This window comes from Clytia hemisphaerica, unplaced genomic scaffold, assembly GCF_902728285.1.
Source record: "Clytia hemisphaerica strain Z4C2 unplaced genomic scaffold, Clytia hemisphaerica genome assembly, whole genome shotgun sequence".
Taxonomy (NCBI): Eukaryota; Metazoa; Cnidaria; class Hydrozoa; order Leptothecata; family Clytiidae; genus Clytia; species Clytia hemisphaerica.
In genome coordinates, this window is record NW_027104506.1 from 527580 (window position 1) to 545502 (window position 17923).

General features: G+C 35.4%; 2 protein-coding genes across 3 annotated transcripts in view; both read right to left on the bottom strand.

The window, feature by feature from the left end:
* Positions 1-17923, bottom strand: part of LOC136821844 (uncharacterized) — a 386618-nt gene that overhangs the window by 260952 nt on the left and 107743 nt on the right. The gene's annotated exons all lie outside the window — the stretch shown is intronic.
* LOC136821877 (calmodulin-like) overlaps positions 1-17923 on the bottom strand; it is a 48710-nt gene that overhangs the window by 16646 nt on the left and 14141 nt on the right. Inside the window, exon 2 of one of the 2 annotated variants that reach the window (XM_067078122.1) lies at positions 17709-17821. The exons of the other annotated variant lie outside the window; for it this stretch is intronic. The gene's annotated coding sequence lies outside the window, so the exon portion shown is untranslated. The remainder of the gene's footprint in view (positions 1-17708; positions 17822-17923) is intronic. 2 annotated transcript variants of the gene reach the window in all.

Below are 17923 nucleotides of genomic sequence, written 5' to 3' on the forward strand. Positions count from 1 at the left end.
AAGCGGGAAAAAAGCAAAGGAGATAAAGTTTTGGTACTATTACTATTATTTGTACAAGAGTTGCAATTTTCATAAAAGATCTTACATTATAATACTCAAACATAGATTATATTCTATTAAAATAAGTAATTTATGAAACAAATACTTCAAATAGTGCTAAACTAATTTTAACCCCATCCAACACGAAGCAAAGTCGATATTTCGCCATCCCACCGGCTCATTTTCAGAAATTTTCGTACATATACAGATTTTTTTACGCCACACGCAGATCTAGAGAAAGGATGCTACACTCCCTATTCGGGCGCTTCGCGCCCTCAAAACGGTCGTTCCGCAAACATGATGAATCAATGTTTTTATTTGAAAATAAGGGATTGCAAATTGGTTTCCCATTCTTAATTATATTTTTACCTCCAAGTAGTTTTTTTGTTATTTGGATTTTTAACATTTTCTCTCAAAAAGGCGACCTCGTCAAATGTTCCTAGTCTACTTCACTGGACTAAGCGTCATCAAAAATTATCAAAAAGCAAAGTTCAGCCAGAAATAGACTCTAGTCGTCTAGTAGTGGTAGCAAATTCTTGAAACGTCGACAAAGGTTTGAAAACTTTTTCTAAGATAAAAATTTCTAAGGGTTTTGTCAGTGGACCAATATTTCAAAAAATTCCGTCGAAATTAACGAAGAGAAAGAACAAAATCTACCAAACACAGAATTGATAAAGAGTTTGAAGAAGACCCTTATCTCAGAAATTAAGTATTTTTCCAGATTTTGTTAAACGAGTGTTGATAAGATCATAAATAGAAAAAATTATTTCTGTTTTTGCCATCGGCTTATTTAGAAACCGCACTAAGAGCTTTCAAACTTTTTATTTTTCTTTTAATTTAATTTTTCTTCCTGCATACTTACTAAAAAGGGTGAACAAAAATATCGCTGGAAACTTTGTAACTCTACCCACAGGGTTCGCGCCGTCATGGAAGTTTCCCCTAATGCTATTTTTAAGATATCAATTCATACTTTCAGAACCTTCATTTCTGGGTAAAATCGGTCTAACAGAAGATAAACCTTAAAAGGTTAAGGCATGTTGGGAGGGCAGGTCATTCGAAATGCCAGCATTTGCAACTATGCAATTATTTTTCAAACAGGTTATAAAAGTATATTTTAAATTTAACAGACTTCTACTTTAAGTAGTAATCTTTACGGACGGAAAGTTCAAAATCAGAAAATCACTTTACGAAATTTTTCATTCTTCCGAGACTGAAAATTGGGACGGAAACCTATAAAGTGAAACATCTCAACTGGATACATTTCCGTCTAAGAAACAGAACGAAAAATTTCGTAAAGTGACCCTTGTATTATTGGGACAAGCTGGAGTTTTTACAAGCTCTCGTTTGATTTGGTTGGTCGTTAACCTGTAATAAAATAATTTTGTTACTTTTTCTATAGAACGCGTCATCTCTATTACTTCAAATAACCAATTAGTGAAGTCTCTTGTAAAAACTCCAGCTCATCCCGTATTATTACGGAAGGGAATTCAGATAGAAACATTTTTTTACACCAACATGGCGTATACTTTCAGAACTTTTATAGGAATTCCGACAGAAAGCTCTCTTACACTTTCATGGTGTCTACTTCTTTCAGAACTTTTGAAATTGATTGACAATTTTTTAATCCTTAGTAACTGTGAGACAGACAGGCTTCTATTTCATTGGGTACCTTAAAATAGTGCTTTTTTACTTAGGTTTCCGTCCCAACTTTAAGCCTTGGAAGAACGAAATTTCGTAAAGTGACCCTTGTATTATTACGGAAGGGAGCTCAGATAGAAAGATTTTTTACACCAACATGGCGTATACTTTCACAACATTTAAGGGAACAGAAAGCTCTCTTACACTTTCATGGTACTTCTTTCAGAACTTTTGAAATTGATTTTCGAGAAACAATTTTTTAATCCTTAGTAGCTCTGAGACAGACATCTGTTGACGGGAACCAGAAAAGTCGCTTAAGTGAAGACTTATCTTAACCCCTTTAGACTGATGGTGAGTTTGTTATAATATGAAATTGGATGGTGATTGCACCCTCTTTGAGTCAATACTCTATGTGTAAAGCCAAGTAGACAGTCTTTTGATACACCTTTTCGACCGTAGTCGCGCGGGAATTTTTTGTCCACTTTATCCCACTTAAACCGTCTCAATCCTTTTTTGACGCATTTTTCTATAGTCTATTGGTGCGAAAAAAGGGACGGTTTTAGTGGGATAAAGCGGACAGAAAATGCCCGCGCGGCAATTGGTGGCTACGGTCGAAAGGGTGTATTGTTATCATGGAGTTGATCAAGTTAGGTATTAGACTGGAGTCGTTCTTTTATTCGTGTAATTTTTATAATAATAGCCGTACTCTCGGGTACCTAATAGCCGGGGGGTTTGAATAAGCGGGGAGGGGGGAGGTGGAAAAAACCCAAAACTTATTAAGCGGGGGGGGGGTGGAATAAAAGTGTCTGGGTGGAAAAATTTTCGAAATGAGGCTTACGACAGCAGAATTAAGGCAAAAGAGGGAACTTTCAAAAAATTTCTACAAAATCAATAAGCGGGGGGGGGGGGGGGGGGGCTTGGAATAAGAATGTCCTGGGTGGAAAATTTTCGAAAAATTAATTAGCCGCCACCCCCCGGCTATTCAGTACCCGAGAGTAAATGTCTGAACACTTTCTTTTGATGCGTTTTTGTTTTCGCTAGCGATTTTAACTTTCACTGGATTTTCATTAGGGGGTATTGTTTCATTGAAAAGCAACAGTTTTTGCCTGATATGGGATTAGAGGGTATTTTCCCAAAGTGATTATTTTATTTTGAATAGAAATAAGTAATTAAATATGATTCATTATTTCAATTAAAGTTGCCCGGCTGGCACACGACATTGTTTCAACGTTATATAGACGTTGTGAGCGTTACATGAACGTCAAAAGAATGTTGTGTGACAGCTGGATGTTCACATAAATTTGCATCGGAGGATAAAAGATAAGTTTCCCCAATGAAATAGAAGCCCAAATGGCTACAATGACAAAAGGTTTGTAGACTTCTGCAATATTTGCAAAATACTTCAATATCGATCAAAAACAAGTTCCCAAGAGGTTCTGGGTGCTTTCCAAACCCATCCAAAGCTGTTCAAGTCTTTGAAAGTCACCCACTGCAGTCTAACCACAAGGGCAAACCACAAGGGCTTGACTAACTGGCTTACACCAGTATCAAAACGCTGATTTTTCTTGCTTGTGGTTCCCTCAAAAGCAATTCAAAAGCAATGCAACGACTTCAAAAGTGTTGTTCTTAACTTCCATCCCCTTTCAGACACATTGAAGAGTCATTTTGCTCTATTTCTCATCATTTTTCACTGAAATTTCATTTGTCTACAACCTTTTGTCCAGCATATAAGAATCTCCTAGGTAGGATTTGAAGCCATTAAATCCCACCTAACTTACACAGCCTCATAGGTGGTTTTAGACCATGTCAAACTTATCGGAGGAAGGGATTTCTAATTGTAATTTCATTGTTTTTTAACGAGCATTGTTTCCGACATACTTGCTCTATTGTCTTAAATCTGCCTAGCGCGGTCCGCGTGGATTTCACAAAAAGGCCGGATTAAAAGTAAAATTTACCACCAGATTTTCAAAAATGTATTACCTGAAAACAAAGGAATCGCTAGATTCAATCTGTCGTCAAAAATTCGGCTTCACTTTTTCTTGCCTGAGAAAGATTCGTTTCTAGCCCTTCGGGCTTCTATTTCATTGGATTTCACGACGGCCGTAAAATATTTTAGGAAGTGTTGACTTCAATGAAGTTAATAAACTAGTGAAAAGTCGTTTTTGATGACGTCTGGGGCCGCTAGTACAAATAATATTAGTGTATCGACCGCGGTCGAGGAATGACGATGATGACGGTAAGATGGGTGTCATAAGATAATACGATAATTTGCAACTGGGTGATATTTCGTCTACTTTGTCTAAAAAGACCTTTTCATAGATTAAGTTACCAACATCACTTGCCTCACTTTGAAATTATTGCCATGGTGATTAACTCCCAGTGGATTTTATTAAAAGTACTTTCTGTTCATAAAATAATCATTTAATGTTTAAAGGGACATCACCATGGTAATTGTTTGCATACGAAGCAAGTGATATTCCTGACGTAATTTATGAAAAGGTCTATTAGTCGTCTAGTAAAGTATGCTAGACTAAATAGGTACCTTACCGGCGGAAAGTTCGTCAGAGAAAAATGACGAAAGAATCGTTTAGCGACGAAGTCTCGCCGATAAGGTATACATTTTTGGTAAGAAATTGAAAGTAAAGAATTTATGCTAAACTCAGCTTGAAGATTATACTCAGCAGGAATTAAAAAAATTTGTTGCAACAACAATCCATCCTGACAATGTTATCGTCCGTTACAATGATAGTAAAGGCGGGAAAATATGGCGGTATGGCGTTATGGCGGTATACAGAAATAAATCGGCGGGAGAGTTCTTAGATAGTGATTTGTCTTAGACTATAGCATAGTCTACAATCCATCCAACAGCAGCTAAGAACTCTGACTTTGAAAATGGACAGTTTTGAATAGAAGCTGAAGGAATGGCGAGCTGTTGCTTCTGTACCCAAAATTTTTCTGGTCTTCTCCAAGAAAGGTTTCCCAGCTGGCACACAACGTTGTTTCAACTTTCACCTAACGTTATATGGACGTTGTGAACATTAGATAAACGTTGAAACAACGTTATGTGTCAGCTGGGTTAGAAATGGTTTTACTGCATTTCAATTTAAGCCTGGATATGCTAATAAACGTTATGCTTATAAAAAAACGTCTAATAGGAGATATTCCAAAACCATTTTACGGGAAAACAAAGAAATAAAACAATGAACAGTTTTAGAAAAAAGAATGATTTAATTTTTTCTGGTTGGAAAGAGATTTTTGGTTAAAACTAACATTCTATGAATTCTGTAAAATCCTTTAAACCCCGGAAAGAATTTCTCTCTCGCTATAATCATATAAAATAGTTTTAAATTACTAGCCTAAGGGAAACATTTTTCATATAAAAAAAGTTTGTTTTTTTTCAAATTGGATTAAACGCCAGTCTAAATAAGATTTCCATAAAATTTTGAAACATGCTTAAAAACGAGGGTTATTGAGGGGGAATTTAGTCTCGAGAAACCGCAAACACCCAAAAAAAACAAGTTTATAGCATCTAATAAGAACCTTGGGGAATGAATCTTTACAACCGTTATCAAATAATCTCATTAACGATATAAAAGGGTTTGTTTCTAAAAAAGATATTTTCTGCAAATCCATAAAATTTTGTGAAGATCCTATCAATTTTTTTCTTTCTTTTTCTTCGTTTTTTTCCCTAAATTTTCTTCATACTTTGAGGCTGGTATGCAACAGAATAAGTTCATTCCTACAAGCGGGCACTTTCAACGTCCATATTAAAGACAAGTAAGTATGTAAGTTGTCGATGGTATTTGAATTATCTACCCAGTTTATTTTGGTACGATCGTTTTGCTTTTAGCCAATCACCACACTGAAAAGTTCGTTTAATATCAAATGTGGATGAAAAATATCAAAACTGTCCGTCAACCTGGACAGATTATCTTAAGGATGAATGGCTTTTAAGCTTTTTTCACATGTACGTAAACCTTACTTAAGACCTTGAAGGGTGGGGATTTCCCTAAGCTTACGTAGTGTTTTAAGGCTTAATGTAGAGTTTGCTTACGTTCAAAAAGTTTTGAACGGAGGGAAAAGTCACGTAGAGTACGTATTACGTGAAAGCGCGGAATGATCAAAATTTTCTCTGATATTATGTTTACTATGGACGTTAGTTATTCTCGGGTCCCTAATAGCCGGGGGGTTTGGAATAAGCGGGTTGCTGGAAAAAATCTCAAAACTTAATAAGCGGGGGGGGGGGGGGGGGTGGTAGTGGTTGGAATAAAAATGTCCGGTGTGGAATTTTTTTGAAAAGGAGCTTAATAATACGGCAGAATTAGGACAAAAGAGGGAACTTTCAAAAACATTTTCCCAGAAATCAATAAGCCGGGGTTAGAATAAGAATGTCCTGGGGGAGGATTTTCGAAAAATTAATTAGCGGCGGGGGGGGGGGAGCGGCTATTAGGTACCCGAGAGTACGTTTTTCGGAAGTGGTACCCCAATGAAGGCACTACTCAATATGGGTCAATTCTTAGTTCAATAAAATTTTTAGTTCGAAATTTATTTAGACCACTTTAGTACCACTTTCAAAGAAGTCAAAGCAAAGATTTCATTTTGCCAGAAGTAAAAAACTGTGTCAAGGATATCTAAAGGTGATTTTGTGAGGATAATATGGACTGGCTAAACGCCAACGAAAGTGCAAGTGTTTTATGGGTGCGATTTTCAGATTTTATTGTTTACACCTTAAAATCAAGTAGGAATTTACCAAAAATTTAGTGCCATGTCCAGTGGGGATGAGGCTGAATAGGTGAATGGTCGCACAGGAAAAAAATTTCGATTTCCAAGGTTGGAAATTCAATATTTTTGGGTTGGAAATTTTGGTTTTATAATTGAAGGTTGGAAATTTGAGCGATTACCTTAAGCTGATTTAGAAAACGTAAATTACCCATAGGTTTTGTAGAATAGACCAATGCCCTTGAAAAATCAAGTGAAAAAAACCCATGTAGAAATGACAATTTTCCAAGGCTGGTTGGAAAACATGACTTTTTGGGTGGGAAATTTTTATTTTCCAAACAGTTTGGGAATTGAAAAAAAAGGTCAAAAATCGATGTGAAAATACATATTTTAGTAAATTTGATACCTCAAGTTGAAAAACTAGACTTTTTGGGTCGGAAATTTGTGTTTCTCCCAAACAGTTTGTAAAACGTTAAAAATCCATGTGGAAATTACATTTTTCTAAGATTGAGATCCTTTCTTGGAAAACTAGATTTTTTGGGTTGGAAATTTGTGTTTCTCCAAACAGTTTGGAAAACGTTAAAGATCCATGTGGAAATTACATTTTTGTGAAATTGAAACTCGTTCGATTGGAAAACTAGTCTTTTTGGGTTGGAAATTTGTGTTTTTCCAAACAGTTTGGAAAACGTTAAAGATCCATGTGGAAATTACGTTTTTCTAACCATTTTCTGCGCATGTCCTTGGGAAAACCACAAGCGATTTTTCGCTCAAAACTGTTTTGATGTATAGCTAACCTAGTTATTAGGCTATAATGTGAGCAGTCAAGCTGTAAGTTTCCGTCAGGTGAGGCGTCTCTTCGGAGCGGCCTCTGTCAATCGCAGTGAGTTCGCACAGTGAAGCACATAGGGTACTTGTGTCATAGTTTCAAATAGTGCCCTGCTGAGCTGTGTGAGTGATCTAAGATCAACCACGTATCTGTGCGAACAATAACGAGAGATTGACCGGAAGCCATCGAGCCTAGGCTAGCGAGTGACTGTTCACAAAAACAAAAACCTTGTTTAAGATCTCTTTTCCACATCTCTGCCGTCACTTTTTGGATTTTGGCTTTTTTCAACCTGAATTTTCGAAATTTCCAAACCTTGTTTAGCTTTGATTTTGGCTTTTTTCCAACTGAATTTACAAAAATTCTAACCTTGTATTTCGGCTTTTTTCCACCTGGATTTTCGAAATTTCCAACTACCTTGAATTTCGGCTTTTTTCAACCTAGATTTTCGAAAATTCCAACCTTGTTTGGTTTGGATTTTGGCTTTTTTCCACCTGGATTTTTGAAAATTCCAACCTTGTCAAATTTGGATTTTGGCTTTTTTCAAACTGAATTTTAAAAAACTCCAACCTCGTTAAATTTGGATTTTGGCTTTTTTCAACCTGGATTTACGAAAATTCCAACCTTGTTAAATTTGGATTTTTGCTTTTTTCAACCTGGATTTACGAAAATTCCAAGCCATGGAAAATGCAAAATTTCCAACCTTGGAGAATGTCCCACATTTTCAGGTTGGATTTTCCATTGGATTTTATCTTTTTTCCAACTAAGAAAACTTGAAATTTCCAACCTTGGAAATCGAAAATTTTTTCCTGTGTCGGATCAAAAAGCCTCGTTTTTCCAAGTTCTATCTTACAGGTCAACGTCTTTCAGTGCATTTGGACAGCCTAAAAACTAACGTCAAGGGCCAAATTTACGATGGATCACTAAGTTTTAAAGGTTTTGTTTTTAAATAAGAGTGATATCGTTTGCTTGCTCATCAATTTTAATTAACAAGCTTTTTCACATTGGATTGACACGGATGTGGAGCAAGATTGGTCAGAAAGTGGAAAAGAAAAACGTTTTTTTGTTTATATCAGCATAATATAACAATAAACAGACACTGTCCTGATATGAAACATGTGTCTGATATGAAACGGAAACACTTATGTAAAAACAAAACCTTTAATGAAGCTCCTTTAATCTCCCCCCCCCCCCCGGGTTCAAAGATTAGCAAATTTATACATCATCACTTTTGAGGACGGCAAAGTGAATGAAACGATTAAAAAACACCCGCAGTTTCGACCTGTAAAGGCGTGGACATTAAAAGTACTGATTTTCCGTCGTCTTTGGTCAATCAGGATCCGGACAAATTAGAAGCCGTCGCAGAAAAACACAGCCCAGCTGACACACAACGTTGTTTCAACGTTCATTTGAAGTTATATGGACGTTGTGAACGTTAGATAAACGTTGAAACGACGTTGTGGGCCGGTTGGGCGATGCATAAACTCGCTATGACTGAATCTTTGAAACTAACCGATTGCAAAATCGCCCCCTAACGGACACAAAACCATTAGCCCATAAACCAGTTAGTAATACGATTAAAAACGAAAATAATGATTTTTTACAGTTACAATAGACTATGCAAAGCAAAGAATGAAATATATCAAAAGTTAAATCGCTTAAGCGTTTTAAATTTTGGATTTAGGCTTAAAAAGAAAATCATGTATCAGATTAACGTAACGTTTATAAAAGATTTTGTTAGTTTTTGCTTTTTTGAATCCATTAGTTTCGCGGTTACGGTTTTCTTGGATTTTTTTGAAATATTGAATATATCGTAACAGACTTAAAAATGTCTTGTATAACTTTGTAAATAGATCTTGTTGAGTTGACTGACAAGTGGTTTGGTTTCAGTTAGAAAGATAGTTGGGTTAGTTATGGGTCTCTTTATACTAAGGACTCTGTGTTGAATTTTCTGACTATTATTGCCATCATTGAGAAGGATGTGTGTAATCTCTGTTGTACAAAGCGCTTCATACCAGAAAACAAAGTAGAGCTGAATAGAATCATATATTCATTTGTCAACAAGTAAGTAAGTAAGTTTTTTTTTTTTTTTGGGGGGGGGGGTATTTTCTCTCTTTTTGGCCGAAAACTACCATATCTAAGGTGTAAAAAGAGCAAAGGGGCGCCGAAATTAGTAATCAGAGTCGTTCTTTTACGCCCTTTGTATTTCGCCCACCCCCCCTCCTAAAAAAAAACGATATTTTGCTGCACCTGAACTTTTAACATATCTTTCAAAATTAAAAACAGAATCGTCAATCAATTTAACCTATGTCGTGAAAAAATATTTTTTGTAGTATCGAATTTCAATAAAGTATTAATTTGATATTATTAAGTTTTCATAAAGAGAATTGAATATCAAATTTTTACACTTTGGTAAAATTTGTGTGAAGTCGTTTCGAAGATTTCACCAAAATACCGTCGTCTGTTTAGGTGAGCAAAGGTGATATAGAGCCGTACAACAACTAATCGACTTTGTTTTGTATCGATTTCACTTACCGTCGCCCTCGATATCCTCCGATACATTAGGCTGCTGGCATCCACTAACGGATTCGTGCTCCTTATAGAGGATGCTTAATAAGCTATATTTCCTTTGTCCAGAGATTTGCCGCCTTTAGCCGATATACGGCTAAAGACATTTTTAGCTGGCGAGTGTCTACAAATATAACATTACGTAATGTTTAAATTTTCTGTGAGGCACCAAATCATAGATTGGAAAATATATTTGGATTTTGAAAAAAAAGTAGGCGGAAGGAAGTTTGCTTGTTTTTCTTCCTCCTTTCTTGTTTAATGTGGAGATTTCGTAAAAGATGAGAAATTAGATTTATTGAATTTAAGTGCCCTGATGTATCTTCTGTGTGCACCAACAAAATTTTGCTTCATAAAACTACATTTTGATGCTTTAATTTGGACTTGCATGAGTGTATAATTTTTTACCACACTGGATTCGTTGATCACTTTGGCTCCAGATAATTGTTTTGTCAGTTCTACAGATATGCTGCAGATTATTTCAAGGTATTCTAGTAATGTATATACAGTACATTTTGGGGGTCATATTGAATATTTCTGACATTACTTCTTTATGATTCTACAAAAGGGAGTGTTGTTGTTCCTTCAACAAGGGCCTTTAAAGGCTTTAAATGTTAAAACAAACAAAGAACTTTTCTTCAGCTTTGGCATTTCACTTTTTAATACTGTGTGGCCTTTGTATCTTTTCAGGTACTTAGCTTCAATTCTTTGAAGAGATTGGAGTGTTTCTGGTTGTCTTCTTTTACTTTTGTGTTTATATTTGTATTTTTTGAGCTTTGACCGAAGAGCTGATGGAAAAGTTTTGATAAATTTACAGACCAGATATCTTATAAAAGCAAAAGTCAAAAATAAATCTACAGACTGTACATAATGCGCGCATCAGATTGTTTTTTATCTTTTTTCTGTTTTGTTTTTCTGGTCTGGGATTCGAATTTCAAATGTAAACATTCCATTGAAAACGTTCGAAACGATCGTTTTTGCGCGCACATCAATGTCAATCAAATTACTCGCCAAGATTTCCTTTGCGAACCGGAAAGCGGTTGGTAGATCATTAAGCAGACCTATACTACCTGTGGTTTTGTAGAGGTCTGCGATTCAGACTACCGATACATAAACTCGGCTTTGTTGAATTTTCGGAGACGGAAAACCTCTTTTTGCAGCTCATCCTCTAGCGAAAAAAGTTTCTCTATAGGAAATGTATCTATATATGATATACACCACTGGAGAGTCTTCGGAGAACTTTTAGAATTTTCCACCCAATACGTCACTTAAACAATAGAAAAAGTGACGTATTGGGTGGAACAAAAACCAAAAAGTTGCATAATTTCGTGAAGTCATTGTTGTGGTGCATATCATGAATAGAGGTCTGCGATTCAGATACTCTGGAAAATCAATTATGCAGAATTTGAAATGGAAAATCCTCTTTTTATACACGGAAATACGTCTGAGACAGAAAGACTTTGAACACTGAATTATATCGTTCATTTCGTTCTTTGGGCCATTGAAAACTTAACCTGACGTCCACTTAAAGGCTTTTTGTTAGACTGGATGACGCGGTTAAGTAGACGATGTTATCGTCCGTTACAGTAAATAGTAAACCGTTTGCGAATTTTCGGCTTTGGGCTTTTCTCTTAGATAGTGATTCGTCTTAGACTATAGCATAGTCTACGATTAAGTTGCTTTATCGTAAATATTAGTTCTCAATTTTGAGCATTTACTAAGGCGGAATGTAAAACAGTCTGTAAGATTTTGAGTCGTTTTTTGAAGGTAAAAAATAGGATGAAGAAATGTTTTTAATTTGAAAATGTGTCAACGCATTTCTGTATTCCGTGTTGGCTTTCTATTCTAAATTGCGATTTTCAAATTCAAGTAGTTCTTTGAATTTTGTGCTTTCTTTCAAAAGTAAAGTAAGTTTGCGACCGCAGTCGAGGGTGACCCGAAGGCTCCCTTTTCGTATAGCTGTCTACCCGAAGATAGGAGAGGGCGCCACTCCTTTCCCTGGATTTCTCCACTTACCCTTGATCTGTCTCTTTAGTTTCTGAGCATCGAGCAGAGAGGCATCAAGTACCATTTTGGGAATCTTTGTTATGACCCGGCTGGGGATCGAACCCATAACCTTGCGCACCGTAGCTGGATGCTCTACCTTCATGCTACGGTCACTATGGTTCTTTCAAAATGGCGACCTCGTTAAGGGCAAATAGACCAATACACATACCATCAGTTGGTAAACCCGCTGCCCCTCTCCAAGGGAGCACTTAACGAGGTCGCCATTTTCTCCGAGAGTTTCTACTAGTCTACTTCACTGGGATTAGCGTCATCAAAAATTATTAAAAAGCAAAGTTCAGCCAGAAGTGAACTCTAGTCTAGTTTACATACTTTTCTTCGAATTTTAAAAAACTATAATAGAAAGTTTTCGAGTAATTAAATGGTAGAATGCAAATAATATTGATTTGTTCGTTTCTGCAGCATTTACAAGGGCTTAGGCTGGACTTAAAAAATTGTTGGTTTGCCGTCACCCGACCGACCCTACCTCGAAACCTGCCGACCCAAAAAATTTTATTGCCATTTTAAAGAAGATTTTTTTTCCTTCAAAAACTTCAAACAATAAAAAATCAAAACTCGTATCTTGTCTCAAGCATAAGAATCGTAAATTTCCTGCTAGCACTTCTGTTTTTTATTCAAAATTACCTAAATGTAAACAAACTGTTAACCCTTCCATGGACGAAAATTTCATAAATCGCCAAAGTAATAAAAAAATCCGACCGACCGACCGACCCACCTCCAAAATCTAGGATCGGGTGACGGCAAACCAAAAATTTTTTCAAGCCCAGCCTTATCAGACAGTATTTATAGGAATAGTAACCCATTTTCAAGATTTTTTGAAAAAGATTTTATCTTGAAAAAACTTGTCAAAAATCCAAGAAAATTTTGAAAGAAAGAAAGAAAACAGTTATATAGTGTGAGAGTGAACAAAACAGTTATAATTCCTTGAAAAAAATGAAATTTATTACATTCACGTTTTTTTATGAGAACAAACTATATAAGAACATAAGGCTTCGATGGCCAAAATCTTAAGAACAAGTTAGGAACATTTTAAGGCTTTGCGAACTCAAAAACACCGAATTTTTTAGGAAATGGACAAAAATGCTCAGAAAATGGCGGGAATAAGAACATGTTAAGAATATTCTTAGGCTTGAAATTTAAAAGTTAAGAACATTCACAGTCTTCAAAAAATTTGGATGTTCTTATAAAAAAATGTGTAATCGAAAGAGCATATCCAATGGATTCCCGGTTAGAGTTAATTAAAGGAATTTTTACGAAAATGTAACAGAAGCCTAAAATGAAGTACAAAATTTGAAAATTAAATTTTAATTATGAAAAAAACACAGTTGCTAGTAATATGTTATTTTTAAAGTCAGGGAAAGCTGTTCTATTTGGAAAGCTTTTCAGGCTTGGATCGTTGAAGGAAAGAAGAAAAATTTCCAGCAATTTCTTTTTGTCTTTGCAAGCCTTATTCTCTAAATTTAATTACTTTTGCAATAATCTCTGATAATCTCTGAAGTCTCTGTTTTTTAAGTCGTTTATTTTAGCCCATTTAACTTTAAGAATATATTTATTTGTTATTAGTTGAAATAATTATTTATATTTTATTATCTTATTATTTTTTAAATTATTTTTTATATAGTAGGTCCTCATCAATGCTTGTAGCAATGACTAAATTTTAGGCCTTCTTGACCAAATAAAATTTACATTACATTACATTACATTACAAACAAATATTTAAGATGATGTATTGAGATTGATTGACTGCTGAAAGAAATTCAAATCTATTCTTTTTAAGTATTGCTGATGCTCGCCATCTCGTTTGCCAATATATTGTGTGGTGTATCTAACACTTTATGCCAATATATTGTGTGATGTATCTAGCACTTTATGCCAATATATTGTGTGGTGTATCTACTTTTGCCATATATTGGGGGTGTATCTTGCACTTTATGCCAATATATTGTGTGGTGTATCTTGCACTTTATGCCAACATATTGTGTGGTGTATCTAGCACTTTATGCCAATATATTGTGTGGTGTATCTTGCACTTTATGCCAATATATTGTGTGGTGTATCTTGCACTTTATGCCAACATATTGTGTGGTGTATCTAGCACTTTATGTATCCACTTTATGCCAAATATTGTGTGGTGTATCTGCATTTATCAATATATTGTGTGGTGTAGCACTTTATGCAACATATTGTGTGGTATTTGCCAATATATTGTGTGTGTTGCACTTTATGCCAATATATTGTGTGGTGTATCTAGCACTTTATGCCAATATATTGTGTGGTGTATCTTGCACTTTATGCCAACATATTGTGTGGTGTATCTAGCACTTTATGAATCCTTTAAAATCACATTTTTTTCAATTAGAGCACGGTGTTAAGGGAATTCTGTATCTCAATCAAAATATTATAGACTCGAGTCATTTAAAACTCATGTAATACAGTGTAGTGGTGTAGTGGTATGACGGTCGTCGCTCTTGACTACTAAGCCATTTTTTCATGTGAAAATTCTCAATTTTATACGACTTGATTCGCAAAAGTTTATGCTGACGAAAATTATTTTTCCGTTAAATTCGCGAAAGTAAATGTCGTGAATTTCGCGATTTTTCGTCCTCACGAAAGTTTCTGCTCGCGAAAGTTTTTACGCCTAAAGTACCGTCTGGGAAGTCCGAGTTCGATTCCCACTGTATTACTACGGTTCACTTGGCAAGTGAACATAGTACCTTCGCCCGAGTCAACCCATACCATGTGAGGGGAATTGTGTACAACTACTCTGATACAAGAGTGTGGGTGATACTGCGCAAGGAGTTGGGCCCATTCCCCAATAGGGAGGACAGGTATCATATACAGTGATGTGTATATGATAATACGATAATGTCTTAACATTTTGTGTTTTTAAATAAGAGTGATAGCGTTTGCTTACTCATCAATTTTAATTTACCAAGTTTTTTTGTATTGGATTGACACGGATGCGGAGCAAGATCGGGCAGAAAGAGGAAAAGAAAAACATTTTTTGATTATATCAGCATAATATAACAATAGGCACTGTCCTGTCATGAAATACGTGTCTGATATGAAACGGGAACACTTATATAAAAATAAGTCTTCGAGCTTGCCAGACTATCAAAATATGATGTTCGGAGCAAATTTGATTATCAATCTACAATCTAATCTACTCTTTCTTGTGAGAATAATTTTATAAGAACAACGAGGCTCAACAACACCAAAAAAATAAGAACAGTTTAAGAATAATACTGAATTTAATAAAAACGGCTGAGTTTTAAAGCCAAATTTGTAAAAATAAGGTTCAAGCCTAGAATATACCTCTGGTTTGGTCTAAAGAAATAAGAACAGGTTAAGAACAATCGAGCCTCATTAAGAATTTACTGGTTCTTATAAAAGAAATAGAGTGTACTTTAAAAATATGATAGTATAAGATAAGGCGTGGTCACAGTGTTATTTTAAAATAGAATGCCGGATATTCTATACAACAACTATGCAAGGGTCCAAAGAAAAAATTCACAGCTTGACTTGAAAAGTTTCTTTGAAATTCTTTGCTTAGTATGTAAGCAAGAAAAGCAATTACTGGCGAAATGTTACAGTTACAGTAATGTGCTTTTTGAGTTTTAGCGTGTGATTTGATTAGTATTGATACTATGAATGTGCTCACCAACGTTGTTTCAACGTTCATCTAACGTTATATGGACGTTGTGAACATTGGGTCATTCCATTTTATATCCATACAGATGGGTGGACGAACATTTCCAGAGGGTAATCCAAAAAAAGCTTCCAGGGGGTCTTTTTCATTTTTCCAAGGGGATAAAAATTCATTCTAAAATTTCCACGGGATAAAAGACTGATTTCAGTTCGTCCACCCTCACTTTAAGGTACGAAAAGAATTTTTCCAAGTGTACTTTTGCAAATTTTCCAGGGGGTATTCAATATTTTTTTTTTGACTTGGAAAGGTTCGTCCACCCTCTGTATGGTTTTTAAATGGAAAAGCCCTATTAGACGAACGTTGAAACGACGTTTTGTGACAATAGGCAAGATTCCACCTAAATTTCAAATCGCTTCATGCTGGTAATCGTATGACTTTTGGACAATATGCCTTTTTCATAGGATTCCTGCATCTGTTACATGCTATTTTCTATTCAATCTAAAAGGGGGAAATACACGATTGGAAAATCTGTAAAACTTAAAAACTTCAAGTAAGATGTAAGATTGATGGCACTGTTTAGCCTGTTAAAGCCTCTCAAGTCAAAAGACTAAAGTTTCAATCTAAATCAAAAACTAGTATAATTTAAGAGAGACTCAGTAGTGTTTTTATTTTCTCTTGACTTTCAGGCTTAAATGTTCTTAAAATTATTCTTACATTCTTTAAGGGCTTCTTACATTAATTCCTTAAGGGCTTTTTCTTACATTAATTTAAGGGCTCTGACCATATAGTCAAAAAATTGATTTTGGTAACTTTCAAATTTTCAAATATCTTTTTTGATCTCAAATGCGTGGTCACGCGCCAACTAAGAAAAAAAATACCAATCTCAACTTCGAGTTTTTATTCGGGCGGGGTAAAAAACAGGGCGCCGCAGGTCGCGACGAAACTATGCCAGTTGAGCGATCCCATATGATGTCAGTACCACTCAATAGATTAAGGAGGGCTACACTGGTATCAGAACATCAGTTAAAAGTTTTTGTAACAGGGGGGGCAAACAAAAAAATTAATGTTGGAGAAGTAAGTGTCAAAAATAAAAATGTTTATCACAGATTATTGCAGGTTGCTTGGGAATTTGTTGTCGCCTACAGATCTTTTTGAAGAATGGGGGATGATTAAATTCATGATATTCATGGCGTTATCGTCTATACGGAACCACTTATAATAGCCCGGGCGTTTGCCACTAGTTGCATAGACTGGAGTCGTTTATAATGCGTGTAATAATAATAACACTAATACTAATAACAATACGGAATTTACTTTGTATAAATGACTGGAAGAATCCGGTGTTTCAGGCTTTTAAATACCTCGGCTAGCTACGCAGAAACTTGCGTAGCGAGAAAACAATTTATCAAGTAACAACAAACTCTCAAAACAAAATCAACTCAAAACTTTTAACACACAAATCCACACACATTTTTTCAAGAATTTTTTGAGCGGGAAAAAATTATAATTGCAATATTGACACTTTTCTTTTGTTTGGAGTTAGTGCACAAAGGTTTCTAGACGACTAAAATTGTTCCCTCCATTACTTTTTGCTTTATTTCTACTATGTCTAAATTAGTAGTTTAGCGTGCTAGACTACTAGTTTCATCGTTTAAATTCAAACATCTCGTCTTTATCATATCATGCATTGGTGATATTGCAGCTCGAATGTCTTTGTTTGACAGTTAAAATTTGCTGAGTTTGTTTTCAAATCGAAGAAGAGAGAACTGACGGAGAAAATCAAGAGAGTTTAGATTTTTTGATCTTAAAAATTTTTAAAAGATATAAAAAAAGCCGAGAACCGAAGCTCTGACATCCACTCATGTCGAGAAGACATACAGTACACTTGTTGGCTTAAAAACGGTTTCAAAAAATGCTTCTAAAGTACTTCCTTGTTCATGGGGTGAACAAAGAAAAAGTTCCTATCAGTTTCGGTGCCTCTCCAGTCAGCTATAGGTAGAATGTATGCGTGGGCAAATCCTTAATGACTTGCATACTTACCTATTCAATTATCTAGGGAGTCGAATATCTATTGATTGAATTGAATTTTAGTCCAGTCCAGTTAAGTTGACGAGTTTTGAGGATTTTCTTTATATGGAAATTTGTCCACTTTTTCTGGGACACACTGTATATAAAGCTGTAAGTAATTGATAAAATAAGAAGCTTAGATACCTGCTGTAACGAGATGGCTCACATTTCTACATCGAAACCGCCTCCGTCAAACTTTGCCAGAGGGCGTCAAGGCGTCAAGTTATGCTTCGGGCATAATCATATTTGTCGGGGTTCTGTCAAAAAAAAGTACAGTTTTTATTTTGTTGCAGGACTACAAATTATTGGATAATTTTTGAGGATTTTTGATCAATAATAATCGATGATGTCGGGTAGAG